The following is a 17664-nucleotide window of genomic DNA, read 5'->3' as shown; positions in this document are numbered from 1 at the left end:
TTGGCAATGAGTCATTTTGACATTTTCTCAAACATCTTGATGACAATCTTTAGAACAACCGTGACTAAGACAGCAAAAACTTGAAAAAGCAACCAATTAATTCTAACAAATACCCACTTGTAAAACAATCATCATTTGTGGAGCATCTTTCCAGGATGCAGAATCTTTAGATTATGATTTAGATTTAATCATAAAAGTGCAATTTTAAAATAAAAAATAATAACCCAGAAATTCAATTATTTCATCACCCAAACAAGAAAATTGCTCAATTATCAATTTAATTGTTTTGGTCTATTTGAGTTGCCATGCCGATCGCACGTGAGACGCACATGGTTACTATGTCAGCGTTAGTCAAACATCAGTTAAAACAGTTAATTTTGGCGCGTCGTAACGGTTTTAGTTTTCTTTAAGTCTGTTCAGTTAACGAGGACATACAAACAGTATTTTTCTTTTTCTTAAGAGTGGAATTGCTAGTTAATATAATTTCTTTCTTAGTGATTTATTCACATTTTTGTTTTCTGCATGCTTACTTAAGGCTTCAAATAGGTGACTCATATTTCAATAAATTAGTTTAAAAAGCGTGACTCATGCTAAAGGAATTATTAAATTGACTCTCAGAATTGCTCCTATACAATTAATATGTTTTCTAAGTAGTAAATTGCTTTTTCAACGAACAGTTATAGTAGATATTTATCATTAAATTCTAAAATAAATCATCTTTAATACTAAAGAACTACAAAGTAACATTGATGTTAAACTACAACATATGCATAACTCCCAACAGCATTATAAGTCAGAGCTTGGCCTTTTACCAGAATGTGGGTTAAAAGATTTGACTTTCTAATCGCATTGTGATAGAGCTTGAATGCCTGAATTCATCCCGACTTTTGTTTTTAACAAAGACAACTGGAAATCAGAGACTCAGAGTCAAGACTAACAGCATCAACAAAACAGAGGATTGACGTGATTCAGCCCGAAACTAATTTCGCTGGAGCAACACTTCAAGATGGCTTTATCTCGACCTGGAAACCATAAAAGCTTACTCTTAAGATTACAAGGAATATGAGTCTGCAAAGAACTCTCAAAATGGCCAAGTAAATCTGGATAAGAACCACAGGTTTTCTCCCGCTGGTCACCAGCTTATACAAAGGTCGAAAACAGTATTTTGCTGAGCTGCCAAAATAACAGTTTGATTCATGCATGTTCACACACTAAGGAACAGAAGAAAAAGCCTTCAATAGATTGCTTGCCGCAAAAGTCTTTCTAGGTTTTCTGCTCTTTAAACTTATCTGAAGCTACTGAAGCTCATCCATGCCACCAAACAGCTCTCATAGTGTATAAATATAACCCCAAAAACAAAAGCTGTCAAGCCACCAGCAACTACCAAATGAGCTTGCAATAACTGAATGCCTTGATAATTATAAGATGGAAGCTGTGCACTGACCAAGAAAATGTTTACAAATTAGTGTATAGTTATATAAAAGAAGAAATAACTATTCTTTTCAAAGAGGAACATCAATCTTCCACTGGATTTATCTTCATTTTTTCATAAAAAGGAAAAAAAAAAAAAAAGGATTAGTCGAGCACATTGAAAACCATAGAAATGATTTATGTTTCAAAACCAGTTTTACTGATGAGTCATTTCATCGAACATTTAGATGACAATCCTTAAAACAGGCAGTACTACCTAGTGAGCTGAGACGCTAACTAACATATCAAAGAAATTCAAAAGAAAAATGAATTCATTTGAAACAGCCCTCATATATGCCTCGGATCCCTAAGCATTTTGGTAGTTTTTTATGATTCATGATTAAAATCAAAAAAGAATTTGGAGGCATAATATCACTGACATAACAATTTTCACTTTTTTTTTTAAATTGATAAAACAGAAGCATACAAGTAAAAACACTTGCAATTGTATGTAGTAGATGTTGAAGAGTTGATTTAGACTGGTAGGTGCTTCTGGGGCTTCTCTCAACCTCAAAAGTCAAAACCTTGCTTAAGATGTAAGATTTCCCTCATAACAATTTATAACCAGCCCCTTTCACAACTAATGTGGGAGAACCCAACGGAGACATAGTTGTTTATAATAAAGTATATCCATACTTGTACATAAAAGAGTAAACCAATCAAATGTAATATACATAACCATCCTAAAAGGAAATTAAGCAAGAACAGTTCAGGTAAAAAGAAAATGTAATACAAGTTGTAATTAATTGATACACCTTCTGAATAAAACGAGCGACTCAATTGTTAAGGAGTGTTGATTTGGTCGTCTCTGCAAATTCTCTTGGGACATGGTTCCAGACTTCCAGTTCCTCTTTATTAGAAGTTCGACTTGTGCTTGCCATATCATCCAATTTTGAAATTTGGGTGGCAAAATTGAGAGTAAAAGTGTTGGGTTTGGTGTCGTTGGGCTTTGCATATACTGGACACACTCCACATCGTTTCACCATGTTTTCGAATGAGGAGAACTGAAATGAGACAGTTGTATGGTGGTTATCATCAGGAAACCCAAAATGAACCCCTCAGACATTAAATCCAACCACGACAAGATCTGAATAACTTTTGAATTCGTTACAATTATTCATAAACAAACAGTGACGAACATGCTTCCTTCCAGAGAGAGTATTCATTTCAAAGCCGCATCTACCGCCAATGTTAAAACAACTATCCCAAGGACCCCATGTGGTTTCACGCAGTACAAAAACAGCAGAAAGAGCAAACCCGATTAAGTTTTGACAACAATGATGGGGCAGTTGCAGGGTTATTTCAGATCCTGAACTTTGATTACTGAACCACTCAGGAATTTTGCTCCCAGGCATAATTATGGCAGAACCCCTGAGTTTACAGGGTTCCTGTAAAATGAAAAATAATGATTTCAGATGTAATAGATCGGAGAGAGAGAGCAAAAGAGAGAGAATAGCGTACCAGTACTTTCAATTCATAAGGTAGTCTCAATGATGCAATTGCCATATGTCGAATCCTCCGTTGTGTATCCGCCAAATTGTTGTTGTTTTTTGCTTTTTCATTAAGTTTCAAGCAATTATTAAACCAGAACTCAATGGACGAATCACGCGGCCCATATCTCGAATAGTTATGTAAACGACGGTAGTGTTTGGATAGCCTTTCGAGTACGGATGCATCTACTTCTTCCAGATATGATGATATCTCTGGAAAAGTTTGGAGTCGCTCGCAATTACTTGCGTCTAACCATTTCAAACTTAGTGGGAGCTCTGGTATTGACTGCAGCTTGTCGCAATAGCACAAGTGGAGTTTTCTCAACCTTGAAAGCTGCTTGATACTTGCAGGTAAACTCTCGAAGTCATTTCCACTTAGATCTAAGTATTCCAGTGAGGATAGACAGCCATTTAAAGCATAGTTCCTTAAATATAGCGATAACCCTTCAAGATCATTTCTATCTGCAACAGAGGACGGTAGTTGACTTTCAGTCCCTTCTCCTTTTTCAAATGTAGAAGGCAGCTCTCTGATTTTTGTCCTTCCTAAAGCATTGTAATTTAAATATTCCATTTTCTCCAATATTTCTGGGAAATTCTCAAGGTCAAAGCACTGAATAAGGTAAAGATTTTGAAGAGATTTCAATTTTAAAATGCTAGTTGAGATCCTTTTCAGCCTTGTGCACTGACTCAAACTCAAAACTTGTAGATTAGTTAGGCACCCTACTGATGAGGGAACTTCTTTTATTGCAGTCTCCCACAAGATTAGCTCTGTCACGCTCCCGGAAATCTGTGGAAACTCTGTGAGATTAACACAACCACCGCAATTAATAGTTACTGGACAAACAAAATGGAGGTTGCTTGGAAAGGACCTCAGACTTTTGCAGCCCTTGAAACACAACATACTGAGATGATTGAAATTCTGGATGGATGAGGGAACGCTGACCAAGTTTGTACAATTCAAAAGATTTATTCTCTCGAGATTTGGAGCTTCTGATAGGTCTGGCATTCTAATGAGATATTGGGAATGAGAGAGATCAATAAATTTTAACTTAAGAGCTTTCTGTAACAAAAGATAAATAAAGACTACGTTAAATTAGTACCTCTAAATTTCAAAATTTATATTGTATTATCTTAAAAAAGAAAAAAATTAATGTTCTAGTATTTGTGCACCATACCCTTTTTCCTCCCCAAATTTGCTCAACTTTACCGTAAGGCAAACTGAGTTCAGTAAGATTCTCTGGTTCAAAATCAAATGGTAGTGTTTTCAAAGGATATTCATGCCAATGAAGATATCTCAATTCCTCAGGAAGATATTCCAGACCTTGGTCAAGATGCACTTTAGAACTCGTAATTGGAACACCATCATGCTCAGGCATATAGAATTTAAGCAATCTGAGATTGGACATTTTTGCAAAGGCCTGGGGACTTAGATGAAGGTCATTTATCTTGGATAGATTGAGGAATATGCCTTCAATGTTATCGGTCCCCTTACAAACACAAACAAAGAATGAATAAGAAGAAAATCTACAAAAACTTTTGAAAATTTGATTAAGAGCCCTAATTGAAGATAAAATGTGAATTTGGTAATTTTTTTTATTCAACATATCTATATAGTGTTTATTTGGTGGGTTCCTATAATAGAATCATTATTTAATTAACTATTTCTCCAAAGTTTAGTGTAAAAGCTGAGAACATAAAAGGTAAACAAATTCATACACCACAACATAACCCATGCTAGTTCACAAGCTTTCAAATTCCATAATTGGTTAATCTAATTTATTGAAAACTCCTATTTATAAAGGAAAATTAATGGTGCATCTCGCCTCGCGTTGTAAAAGTCAAATAAATAGTTTTTTACCTTATTTTTCTTTAGGACATGAGAGACGTCGATGTGATCCCACAACCGACTACGTTTGCCTGGTTCTTTGACAGATTCTTGGCATACAATAGTCTGACCCATTTCTTGCAGCAAATCATGCATTTGTAGCCGGTTGGCCGGGTTCCAACTTGACATTTTAATGAGTGACTTACCAACAAGATTGTTTAGTCCATGACGCGCGGATATAGGATTGTCTTGTATCCTCGTCACCAGGTCTAAATCTTCTCCTTTGAAGAAACATGCGATGTCAAGAAACATTTCCTTTTCTTTTGAATTTAGCTCATCATAACTGATTTTCAATACCTTATAAATATTAGGTTCAGAAATCAATCTCAAGTTGTGCAATCTATCTTCCCATTGTTGTTTGCTCTTTTGATAAAGGGAAGAACCCAAAACTTCAAGAGCCAACGGATTGTTACGGGCGTAATGCACCACCTCCAATGAGAGCCCCAGAAAATCAGGAGGGTAATTGTTTTGTCTAAAGGCTTTTCTATAAAAGAGCTCAAAAGCTTTATTATGTTCCAATCCCTCGACCTCATATACGTAATTCACTCCACATTTATCAAGTACTTGTTTATCTCTAGTAGTTATGATGATTCTACTTCCAGTGGTAAATTTATCTAGCTCTCCAGCTAAACTTTCTAATTGTGTGAATCCATCATGAACAGCATCAAGAACGATTAACATTTTCACCTGTCGAAGCCTTTTCCTAATATTTTGGTGTATAACGAGAGTTCCTATTTTAAGATTTTTATCTCCTAATACTTGAGAAATAACCTCGTCTCGAACATGAATTACTCCCATTTTGTTTGATTCTTCTCTGACATTTTGCCATGAAGCAGTTGCCATGAAAGTGCCTAGAAATTTGGTGGAAAACAGCACTAGCAATGGTTGTTTTACCGATACCGCCCATGCCCCAAATTCCTACAATTCGAACATCACGAGATTCGAGACATAGCAGTGATTTCACTTCCTCAATTCGTGAATTTAATCCAACGAAGCCATCTAAATCAGTTGAGTCTGACATATCTTCCAATTTCTTGAAAATATCTGCAGCAATCTCTTTCACAAGTTCCGCCTCGGTTCTAGTAAGTGTTATTAAGATATAAAATAAAGCAATGATGAGTCAAAACGGACTAAGCTAGGCTATAAAGCATTAATATTCTTTATTGATAAAAACAGAGGTCGCAAATGATTATCGGAAAAAAAAAAAGGAAAAAGGTTCTAATAATATTGAATACAAGGAAGAAATAGAGTTAAGAGTTACCTGGATTCCGTGGCATCGTATCCAGATAAACTTGATGCTTCGGTCAGTGCATCCCTCCATTTTTGAACCTTATGTGGAAAGTTCTTTCCATACTCCACAAAAGCTTCTTCAAAACTCCCCCTCTGTTTTCGCACATCAGATGGATCTACATGGTAGAAAACCGGTATCACAATTTGGCCATTCATTTTCTTGCAATCAAGAATCTTGACAAGTTCACTGAGGCACCATTTTGGAAGAAGCATAGTCTTTTGAGAAGATAATGACCGAAATATCTGATGTTTCAATTGCATTCGCGAGGGCCGGGGAAATCTCATCGCCTTTCTTAAGTTCTTCATCATCAATGAAGAATTGTATTTGTTTCTGATCTAAAGCTGCAGCTAGATGGCTGGTAAAGCCTTTACGAGTGTCCTTCCCTCTGAAACTGAGGAAGACCTCATATTTTCTTTGAGAAGAAGATGAAGCCGTGAAGTAAATTTTTTGACAACTGAAGCAAAGAATTCGAGAGTAGAGATTGTGAAGCAAAATGGAAGACTTCGCTGCTCCGACCTTACTATCCTTTGCTTCCTCCTTTCTATGCGATTTCCTTGAAAATTTCTTGGAGCTTTCCTAGGATATTTTGCAAATTTTACTAATAAAAGAAAAGCTGTAATGTACATGATGCATGATGGTACCATATGTTTTGCTCTTTTGGAAAAATGAAGAAAAAGCAAAAGTAAGAAAAATATGATAGCAGGTCCAGCGAAGGTGGTCCACAAGTGAGTGTTAATTAAAATCACTATTAGCTCATGGGAGCTAGATACCTCATATTTGTATTAATTCGCTGCTTTATTAAGAAAATTATAATGAAGTTAAAATTTCTATAGGGAAACAACAGAGTTATTTCTAACATAGAAAAAATTGTCCACTTAAGCCCAAGTCTAGTCAAGCACGCATAAAGCTAGGATAAGATAACACAATAATGCGATGGATTCAAAAGAATTTAAAGCAGTAATATACAATGGGTCCTTTCGTAGCAAGAAAATGCAAAAGCACCTAATAAAACGCATCTCAAGAGGACAATCACATTGTAGATATTATTTAGTGGGAGTTTTCATATTTTATTAATGTAGAAAAGTTATTGAATTATATGATTTAATAATTCAATAGGTATAATATTATTAAGAGTGTGTTTCAGACAATTGTGCTACCACAATGCAGCTACTCCGCCCTTAAATTTTTTATGAGTTTAAATAAGAACATAGGGATAAATAACTGCTCCAAACACATCCTAAATCATATAACTTAATAATTTTTTTTGCACTTTATTAAAGTGCACATTTCTCATTAAAACCTAAACCTGAGTGCAAGATTGCATCACATTAATCTAAATAAATTTATTGCTATATTCTTAAACTTGTCAAACACATCCTATATCTTTCTGCATCAGCTTTTCATTTTCTCCACTAAACTAAAATCCAACGCTCTTAAAAAGCAACATAGGAAATCCTTTTCAAAAACTGATGATCAGACCAAATTTTCTAAGTAGCATATAAAGAAGATTTAAATTAAATCAAACAAGACACAAAAAAAGCATACACAAAGAAGAATTATTAAAGAAATATTTTTGCAGGGGCGGATTTGTTAGTGAGCTATACCGGGCTGCAGCCCGGTATAAAAAGAGAAAAAAAAAAATCAATTAATTTGATTAAAACTAAGAAAAATGCCATTAATGTTAATTACAAAAATACCATCAATTGTTAATTACGAAAATGCCATCCATTATTATTACTTTTCCTTCAACCGACACCTTTAGAAAAAACTAAAAAACTCCATCATTATTCTTCATTCTTCATCATTATCAATTCACCTTCCAAATTTGTTCATATCCTCATTCTTCATTCTTCATCCGTCCCTGCTTCCAATTTCGCTGCAATCTATACATTAAGGTGGTGTTTGGTTTTAAGAAAGGGGAGGAGAGGAAAAGAGTGCAATGGAGAGGAAAGGAGAAGAGAGGAGTAGAAGAGAGTAGTGAAATTAAATTTCATTGTTTGGTTTGACATAAAATTTGATAGGGAAAGAAATTGTAATTTTTTTCTGTGGACAAATTTATCCTTTGCTTTAAATACTAAATTACCTATATTAGTAATAAAATATAATTTAATATTAATACAAAAATTTTTTAATTTCAAAAAATTCTAAAACAATTCATGATTTATATTTAATATAAAATTAATTAATTTAATAGACTAAACTATTTAATATAATTTAATATTAAATATTATTTAATATAAATAAAAGTCGGTCAACAAAAGTCAACGGTGGTCAACGGCGGCCGGTGACTTTTCGACGGAAGTCCGGTGAAGTTCCGGCGGTACTCCGGCGAAGTTCCGGTATGCCGGCGGTGATCCGGCAAAATTCCGGCGGAGGTTTGATGAAGACCGCGGTGGTCCGGCGAAGACTGGTGGTGGTTAATTTATATTTATATATTTTCATATTAAATAAATAAATAAGTTTATTTATTTTATTAAATTTTTTAAATCATTCATTCAATTTGATTAATATAAAACTATTTATAATATTAAATTGATAAAATAAAATTATAAATAATAATAATTAATAACAATAAACAAGTTAAAATATTGAAGGGTAATTTTGGAAGCTTGGGTTTTCAGCATAAGAGAAATTAAAATTCTTCACTCTTTGGTGTGGAATTCAAATTCTACATTATAAGGGATATTAAATTCTAATGGAAATTAATTTCTTATATATTTTGTATAACCAAACAATGGAAATAAAAGTAGAATTTAAATTACTTTCTTCGCCCCCATTCTCTCCTCCCAACCAAACATCACCTTAGAACTAGGGTTGGCAATTTAAGGGCCTGGGCCGGGCTTTGCCAAGCCCAGGACCAGGCCCATATAATGTTAAATAAGTCCAGGCCCTCTCAAAGCCCATCCAAGTTGGGTGGGCTTTGGGCGGGCCGGGCCTTGACGGGCCTGGGCCGGGCCTCGGGTTGAGCCCGGGCTTTTACGAATTTTCAAATTTTTTTTAAAAAATAAAACTGTAAATTTTCAAAACATAATTATCCAATACATAATACTACAATCGGCTAAAAACTTAAATATAATTCTCTAATACATAATTAGCCAACACAAAATATAAAAATACTAACAATACAAGTAACGTACATAACATACAAATCAACCACTAATATAAAAAAAAACTAATAGAGATTTACCGATTTAGGAATTTTGACATTTTGTGACAAAACATTTTCCCTTTCCCTTTGCCTGATTTTTTTATTGTTTTGTTTAATTTTTTTTTCAATTTTATAATATATTATACATTTTTTTTAAAAAAAAAAAAATATATATATATATATATAAAGCCCTTATCCATAATATATAATATATATATTATATTATTTATTATAAAGCCCAAGCTTAAGCCCAGGCTTTTCATTTAGGCCCTTGACTGAGCCCATATATTATGGGCTTTATTAATTATGAGCCCTTACCCATACTTTCAAGCCACGGGCCCGGCTTAAAGCCCGCGGGCCTAGGTCGACCCAGGCTTTTCTGCCAACCCTACTTAGAACTTGTATAAATTATTAATTTTTTAGATAGATTTTATTAATTTATTTTACATATTATTTTAATTTATTATTTTGAATGCTTGAATGGCTTTTTTTTTTAATTAGTTTTATGATTTATTAGTTTGAGTTGATTTATTATTGTTATTTTTTCACTAATAATATTTTTTGAAAATGGAAAAGATGAACAAAATTGAATTGTTTAATTTATTTAAGCATGCTAATTAAGCTTGTAATTATTAATTAATTTATTAATTCTTATGTAGTTTCATGTTATAGTTTCAAACTAATTCATTTATTTTACATATTATTTTAATTTATTATTTTGAATGCTTGATTCGTCTTGTTTTGACTCTTCTAGTGTCTACAGCCACAACAGAGCATGCATTTTCAGCCATAAGCCTTATCAATACATCATTTTGCAGTAAGATGGAAAATGAGTTTCTTTCAAAATTTATGGTTGCCGATGCTAAAAGAGAAATTGCAGATACTATTGATCTAAAATCCATAATTGATGAATTCTATTGTTTGAAGCCGCGAAAAATACAATTTTAGTTATATTTTTGTTTTGAATTACATTTTTATTTTCCTTTTTTATATAATTATTTTGTTTAAAGTAATTATTATTTAGTGTAACATTTCTAATCTCTTCATCTTATCATGTGTATTTTATTTTTTTATAAAATTTTATGTTCACTTTACAATATAACTTTCTTTTTAAATTTAGCCAGGGTACTTTAAAATCCTAGATCTGCCCTTGCTTTTTGGTTAGAAGTGAGATAAGTGTCACTCCAATTTTCTTTGTCAAAGAGATTAAATACACAAGCCCAGGTGTGCCAGCTTGACTTAATTCTAGAAATTTTCAGCTTTAGCAATTTCTAGCACTTTCTCTATGTTTTTACATACTTAAGAATTCTCTAAAGAGTAGTAGAATGTGGGCTTTACTTCTTAAAAATTTTAAATAAAGAAGAACTTTTGAGAATTCATTAACTAAATCTTCTTACCTTACTTTTTTCATGACTTAAAATATTTTATTATATTTGATTACAACAATTGCATAGGCATAAGTTTAAACTGACTATTTTACCCATATAAGGCAAACTACCAAGAATTAATTTACTTTAACTTCTATATTTTTCTAATATTATACTAAACTCATTGTTTCCGATACTACTTTATTAGTATGATTATCAACTTTAATTAAACTAACATTGTACCTCTCCACATTACCTTTTGAATCCCTCTTGATCTTAAATATCCATTTGCAACCAATAGGCTTCACATCTCCTAACAATGGGACAAAATCCCATACGTCATTGTCCTCCATAGACTTTATCTCCTCATTCATGGCATCAATCCACTTATAAGACTTGGAACTTTCCATACCTTGACGAAAATTGATCGGATCATCTTTCATCACTCCAATATCTACCTCAGTTCTTGGAGAAATACCATATAGTCATTTGACACACCACTTCTCCTTTCTCTAGTAGGTTCTTGAGGTGGTAGAGTTTGTTCCTCTAGAATAACTTCTTGTATACAGGGTTCTCTAACATTGTCTTGATCTATTGTGTCTTGAACAAAGACATGAATGAGACCCTAATCAATGCTAATAATACCTATCGGAATATCAACATATTCCTTTTAAAAAATCAAGTCCTTAACTGTATCTTTCCCAACAAACTCGACATTCTTTCCCTACTAAAAAATCGACTTAATCGTGGGATCATAAAACTTGTACCCCTGGATCTTTTAGGGTATCTAATAAAACAATAACTCATCGTTGTTGAGTCCAGTTTCTTCTCATTAGGCCTATAAGACCTTGTCTTAGCTGAACATCCCTAAACATGCAAGTGTTTTATACTAGACTTTTTGCTTGTCCAAAGTTCGTAAGGGGTTTTGGCACTCGCTTTAGTTGGAACATTGTTAATGATATATTTTAGACTTTTAAGCGCTTCTCCCCGGAGTGATTCTAGTAAAGTAGGATAACAAATCATACACTTTATCATGTCCTTAAGCATCTTGTTTCATCTTTCAACAACACCATTCATAGTGGGCGAACCCAGCATAGTGTATTGTGGGATGATTCATATTGCTCTAATAATTTAACTAATGATCCTGAATGTTGTTCACTTGAACCGTCATATTTGCTATAGTATTCACCACCATGGTTAGATCTGACACTTTTGATTCTTTTGTCGAGTTGGTTATCAACTTCAGCATTAAATTGTTGAACATATCCAAGGACTATGACTTTTCATAAAGGAGATATATGCAACTATATTGAGAAAAATCATCTATGAACACCATAAAATATTGTTGACCATTCCAAACAACTATAGGGAATGGCCCACAAATATCCATATGTATGAGTTCTAAGATATCCAAAGTCCTGTTGGCCTCAAATCTCATTTTGTTGTTTTGTTTCCTTTTTATACTTTGTGTGCTTAATTGTAGTGATTCATTAAATTAAGTAACCGTATCAATCAAATAAAGATTATGATAACCTGATAAAGAACCGAAACCAAACAATTTTGAATTATGAAACAAACAAAATTTGTCATTCTCGAATGAACAAAAAAAAAATTGTTTTGTCCAAAGTAGAAATAGAAATCAAATTCCGTTGAAAGGACGGAACAATAAATATTTCATCAAGATCTGAATGAACAGCCCTCCAATTTTGAACTTTTTCTAACATTTTCTTGCACTGTTTTCCATGCTTAACAAAGACATCCTTGAAACTTCCAGTTTGCTTCTGCACATCGGATGGATCTACATGGTAGAAAATTGGTACAACCATTTGGCCATTTATTTTATGGCATTCAAGAATCTTGACAAGTTCATCCAAGCACCATTTCGAAGAAGCGTAGTTCTTAGAGAAAATGATTACTGGAGTCTTTGATCCTTCGATTGCGCTCAAAAGGCTTTAACTTTCTTTCGACATAAACCAGCATGGAGATGGCTTGTAAAGTTGTCATGAGTGTCCTCTCCTTTGAAACTGAGGAAGACATCATATTTGCTTGGGGAGGTTGAAGCCATAAGAGCAACGTTTTCTTCTCTTTGAGGCAAAAATAGAGATTTTTGAGAATACATGTATAAACAGAGATTTATGGCTTTCTGTCTCTTTTGTTTCCTGTGATTTCTTAGAGTTTTCTTGCTGATTATTTATCATTATCTTTTTTTAACAAGAAGAAGCCTTCGACATCTTTATTCATGTTCTTGGAAAACCATAAAATCCCAACAAGTCTTCTTGTGGACATTTTAATGATTTTCAAAGTTTAAATTTGTATACCCAACTGACGTTGCATTGCTACAACCTACTATGTCTTTAGTGTTTATTTTATTATCTCATGCACTAAATTGAAAGACAACTTTGTAAGTGCACCATTGTTATTAGTGATACGGTTTCATAAATAGTAGATGTAAAACCAAATCAGTTTAGACTTTGGTATTTATCTTGCGAACCAGTTTTCCTGTAATTTCTTCTGATCTTCTCATTAGATTTTTTTTTTTTTTTTTTAACATCATTTACTTGAAATAGGAACATCAATTCCTCTTTGTCCTATTCTCCATTCCTTTTATTCCTATCCCAACCTCCAAACTATAGTCCATTGAAAATCCTCCTCCTGTTTATTTATATTGAAATTGTTGAGAAGAAGGGATTAAGATTTATGATGGCCGGTAGTGTGTAGAGAAATGAGAAATAATATTAATTTATTTAATTAAATTAGTAAATCTATACTTAGTTGTAAAATATTATAAGGATTTTAAAATTAATATAAGAATTATTAGAAGTAAGTACAAAGAATATTGTTATGAAATTAAATGGTTCGACCTTATTATTATTTTTTTTTCAAAGGGGTAAGTTAATTAATAGGGTGGAAAATTATCATCACCCATACAAACTTCACGTTTGCATCTTGACAACACGATGTCATCGGTATTCAATTTACAAAACAACCCTTTGTGAAAGTGAAATAAAAAGATCGAGTTGTCAAGACGCAAGCGTGAATTCTAAAACCAGCTGCAAAACGCAGCGTTTCTGCTGTTGTTAGTTGGTTTCAGTTCTCAGGTAAAATGCTTATACCTTTTGTGTTGTTTCCTCCATTATTCTAATTCACCTAGTTCACTCTTAAAATTAAAATAATCAAACTAATTAAATAATAAAAATGATTATACATTACTTAATATTAAGTTTATGGGTATTTTAATAATAATTCTTTAAAATATTCCTAATGAACTTGTTTTATTTTTTCTCATTTTCAAGATTACTTTTAAAAATTAATGCCGGACACATTTTTAATTTTAAAAATAAATTCGAAAATAGCAGTTTTACTCTATTTTTATTTTATGAAATCAGCAATTGGAAAACAAAAGTTTGAACAGACAGATAATGACGGATTCTGAAACAGCTATGACTTTAAATGGGGTGGACCATCTACAATAGTATAGTTTTCTTTAATTAATAAGTTGAAATAACCATCAAGGGAAATTATATTATGTATGAGCTTGACACAAACTCTTAGCTAATTCCAAAAGTTGTTATGTTATAAGGTCTTCCAATTTAAATATGACTAGAAAAATAAATTCAGTCGCAGCTGATGTGTTTGGTTCATGGCATTATTTTCAAAGTAATCCGATCCATTGCTTGAAGCCTAATTCATCCAACGCTGCTGCCCAATGTCCTTGCGTATGATAGCTCTTATTTGTCCTATTTACTTGATTCATCTTAGACTTGCTATGTGCTGAGTCATCTGAACGTGTCATCAACACTTGCTGAGTCAGGCAGCCACGTCACTTTTACAGCTGGTAAGACAGCTCTGAGGTGATTAAGTTAAGATCTTCATTGGGACATTTTATCAAACACTTTTCTAAAATATAACTAGCACCCGCAAATACTAACAATCACTTAGCACAAACACCACTCAACTGTTGACAGAACTCTCGGCATTCAACTATTCAACTATTCGGAAAGTAAGTAAAATTAGATGAAATGCTTGGATATTAATTTAAATATTAACACGGGATATATAGATTTATTATCATATACTTTATTGCATAATTGATTAAATTAATAATTAAACATGAAAATAGATATATGTACAATTTTTTTTATTCTATGGGGGTTTAGGCGGGACCCCTATCTGTCATTAAGAACAGATAAAAAAAATACATTTGGAGGGGGACATAAACCAAAACCCCCAATCAAGAAAAATAAAAATAACAGTAAACAAAATGATCTAGGCATAGCCTAACATAAGAAGAAAAGGACTAATGCAAACGGTGATAATATCTCTTACGATACTTGCGGCCAGCAAGTAATTTAATGCCTTTTTTTTTAATGACTAACAATGGTAAAATCAGGGCTAGAGTCAATTCTCTCAGAATTCTCAGTAGCAGACATGAAATGGTCATTATTCGCCAAGTGATCGTCATAACTATCATCATTATCAGTATGAGAATTGTAAAGCCTAAAATCTGTGTTGGATGATCGATGAAGATGTGTATTATACTCACCTGGTTCTTGGATCCTAGAATCATGAGTCGTGACATCCTAGCCAATCGGCTCCTGAATGGAAGTAGAGTCTGTAGCGTTAGCTCGGCTCTCCGTAGGACCGATCGGAGACCAAATTGAAGTGCTTACAACATTTAATTTTCTCACCAAATTTCCCTATGAATTTCCTGTGACTTTCCCCTAGCTAACTCTTTTTTGGCGTTTTTGGAAATTTCTGGGAAATTTTATATTTAGTATATTACACAAATTTTTTTCGAGTGAGACTAATTTAACTTAAATTAGAAAATCTCATCCTTTTTTAATATTATTTAAATAAAATTTTCTATCTTTCATTTTATCAGTCTACATTCTACCCATTAATTTTCCTATAACTTTTAGGTTCCTTTTTCCTTGAGGTTCCCATTGAGTTACTCTCAATAAACCATAAGAATTACTTGAGTCATTTTACAACAGTTTGATGATGATATTTCAAAATATCAACGACAAGTTGTCCCTAGATAATATCATTCTGTTTAATTAATAGTTAAAGAGCGGTGATCAAGTGTGGATATCCACGTAAAAATTGCATCGAGATAGAGTTAAAAGGGGAACTTTTAGCACGTTAAAAGTAAAAAATAGTTTCCCCCCCCCCCCCCCTTTTTTGAACTCTGTTTGCGTGTTAAATTCATCGTACTTGAGCACCACTTAATAGTTGGAAAAAGCATCCTAGAGAAATTATTGCAAATATGAGCTTGAAATAGACTTTTCAACTAATTCCAAAACATTAGTTGTGTAATTACAAATGCGATTGGATTATGAGGGCTTAAAATTTAAATAGGAATAGAATAATAAAATCAGTGGCATTCGATATGTATAAAGATTGAAACTCTGAATTAGATCTACATACAAAGAATTTCTGAGAACAACACTACTCTTTTAATCATTCATAATAATCTACACATACATTGTTTCTTGCTCGGCAAGATGTGTTCCGTACATTTGCATTGCTGTCAAACTAATCCTAAGGCTACAAGCAAATTAATCCAACGGCTACAAGCTACTACTCAATGCCTTTTCATATGATAGCAATAAAGAACATAATAACAAGCGTTCAAATCATTTAGATAGTTTCTCCAGGTTGATTTAAAACGCAATAATTAAGTAAATTGCCGAAGCCTGATAAACACTAAGACTAAACAATGTCAGATGTCTCATGTCAAATTTCTGATCACACATAAATGGAAAAATTATCAAGTCATGTCTTATGATCATGATAAATTCACAAAAGTTAATGAGATTATTTGAACACATAATTCAATATTCATATAATTCCAGTGAATAAAGAAGTTTGACAACTTTTATTTCGTGTAAAAGAATAAATGCTGGGGTCTTTCTAATCCTAGCAATAACAGAATTTGTGTAGTCCGACAATACTCTGTCACTGTTCTTATCATAGTTTTTGGATTTTACTTTCGAACTGATGAGCCAGCAAATTAAATTACCATTAATGAAAGTGAATTAAAAGCAGCTTCAAAAGGCTGCGTCTTAGCTGCTGTTAGTTTTTAGTTTCATTACTTAAGTCCCACATGCATAAGTCGTGTGACTGAGGTAAAAAAAAAAATGGTTAGATGGCTAATTAACTCACCTATAAAATCTTTAAAATTTGGGTCATCAAATGATGCACCAATACATTAAAACTTGAAGCACAAAGAGGAGTAATTTAGAATCTTGTATTCCCCTTACATTGTCATGACCAGAAAAAAAAAATCGTATAAGAAGATGAAGTTGTCTGTTCGATTTTATTTTTACATCCAACATTTCTCATATCTTGAAAGCCCTTCCATCTCAAATTAAAATATTAGTAGCAAAAGCCTAGTGCATTCGTTAAACAACTTATAGTCTAGGAAGCAAACAAAGGATTAGAAGTTCACAACACCGTTACAGGGATTTAAAATAAAACAACATTCCCACACAAAACACCAACGCAGAGAGATAAACTACCCGAAATGAACATATGAAAAAGTCTTTAATGGATTTCTTGAGTCAAGAGTCTGGCTTGATTTTTCTGCTCTTCAAACTTACCTGTGTATAGCTTCCCCAATGCTATGTACTGTACAAGCTGCGTACTGGCCAAGAAAATGTTTTCAATTTTGTGTACTTTCAAAATGTTTATTTTCTCAGAATAGAAAAAAAATTAATTAATTTGTAACAGCCCTCACGTATGTCTTGGCTCCCTAAGCATTTTGGAGGTTTCTTATATGGTTCATCAGCAAGATTAAAATCAAAGAAGAAAGGAAAGTAATGTCTCTGACATAACAAAATTACAAATTTGGAAAAAAAAAAGATTGTATAAAATACAACTTTGAGAACCATATAGCATAAGAACACTTCCACAAATTACTGCAACTTAGTAGAGACTGAAGAGTTGAATTCCACTTATAGACACGGCCCACTTGTTTTCGTCTAATGTTAACAATGAAAACAGCAACAGAG

At 32.9% G+C, this 17664-nt stretch overlaps 1 pseudogene; it reads right to left on the bottom strand.

Annotated features, from left to right (window-relative positions):
* Positions 1-658: 658 nt before the first annotated feature.
* LOC112495522 (disease resistance-like protein DSC1) lies at positions 659-11094 on the bottom strand (annotated as a pseudogene).
* Between the last annotated feature and the right edge of the window lie 6570 nt (positions 11095-17664).

This window comes from Citrus sinensis, chromosome 3 (assembly GCF_022201045.2).
Source record: "Citrus sinensis cultivar Valencia sweet orange chromosome 3, DVS_A1.0, whole genome shotgun sequence".
NCBI classification, from domain to species: Eukaryota; Viridiplantae; Streptophyta; class Magnoliopsida; order Sapindales; family Rutaceae; genus Citrus; species Citrus sinensis.
Note: the sequence above shows the minus strand (reverse complement) of the source record. Positions and strands in the feature narration are given on the sequence as shown.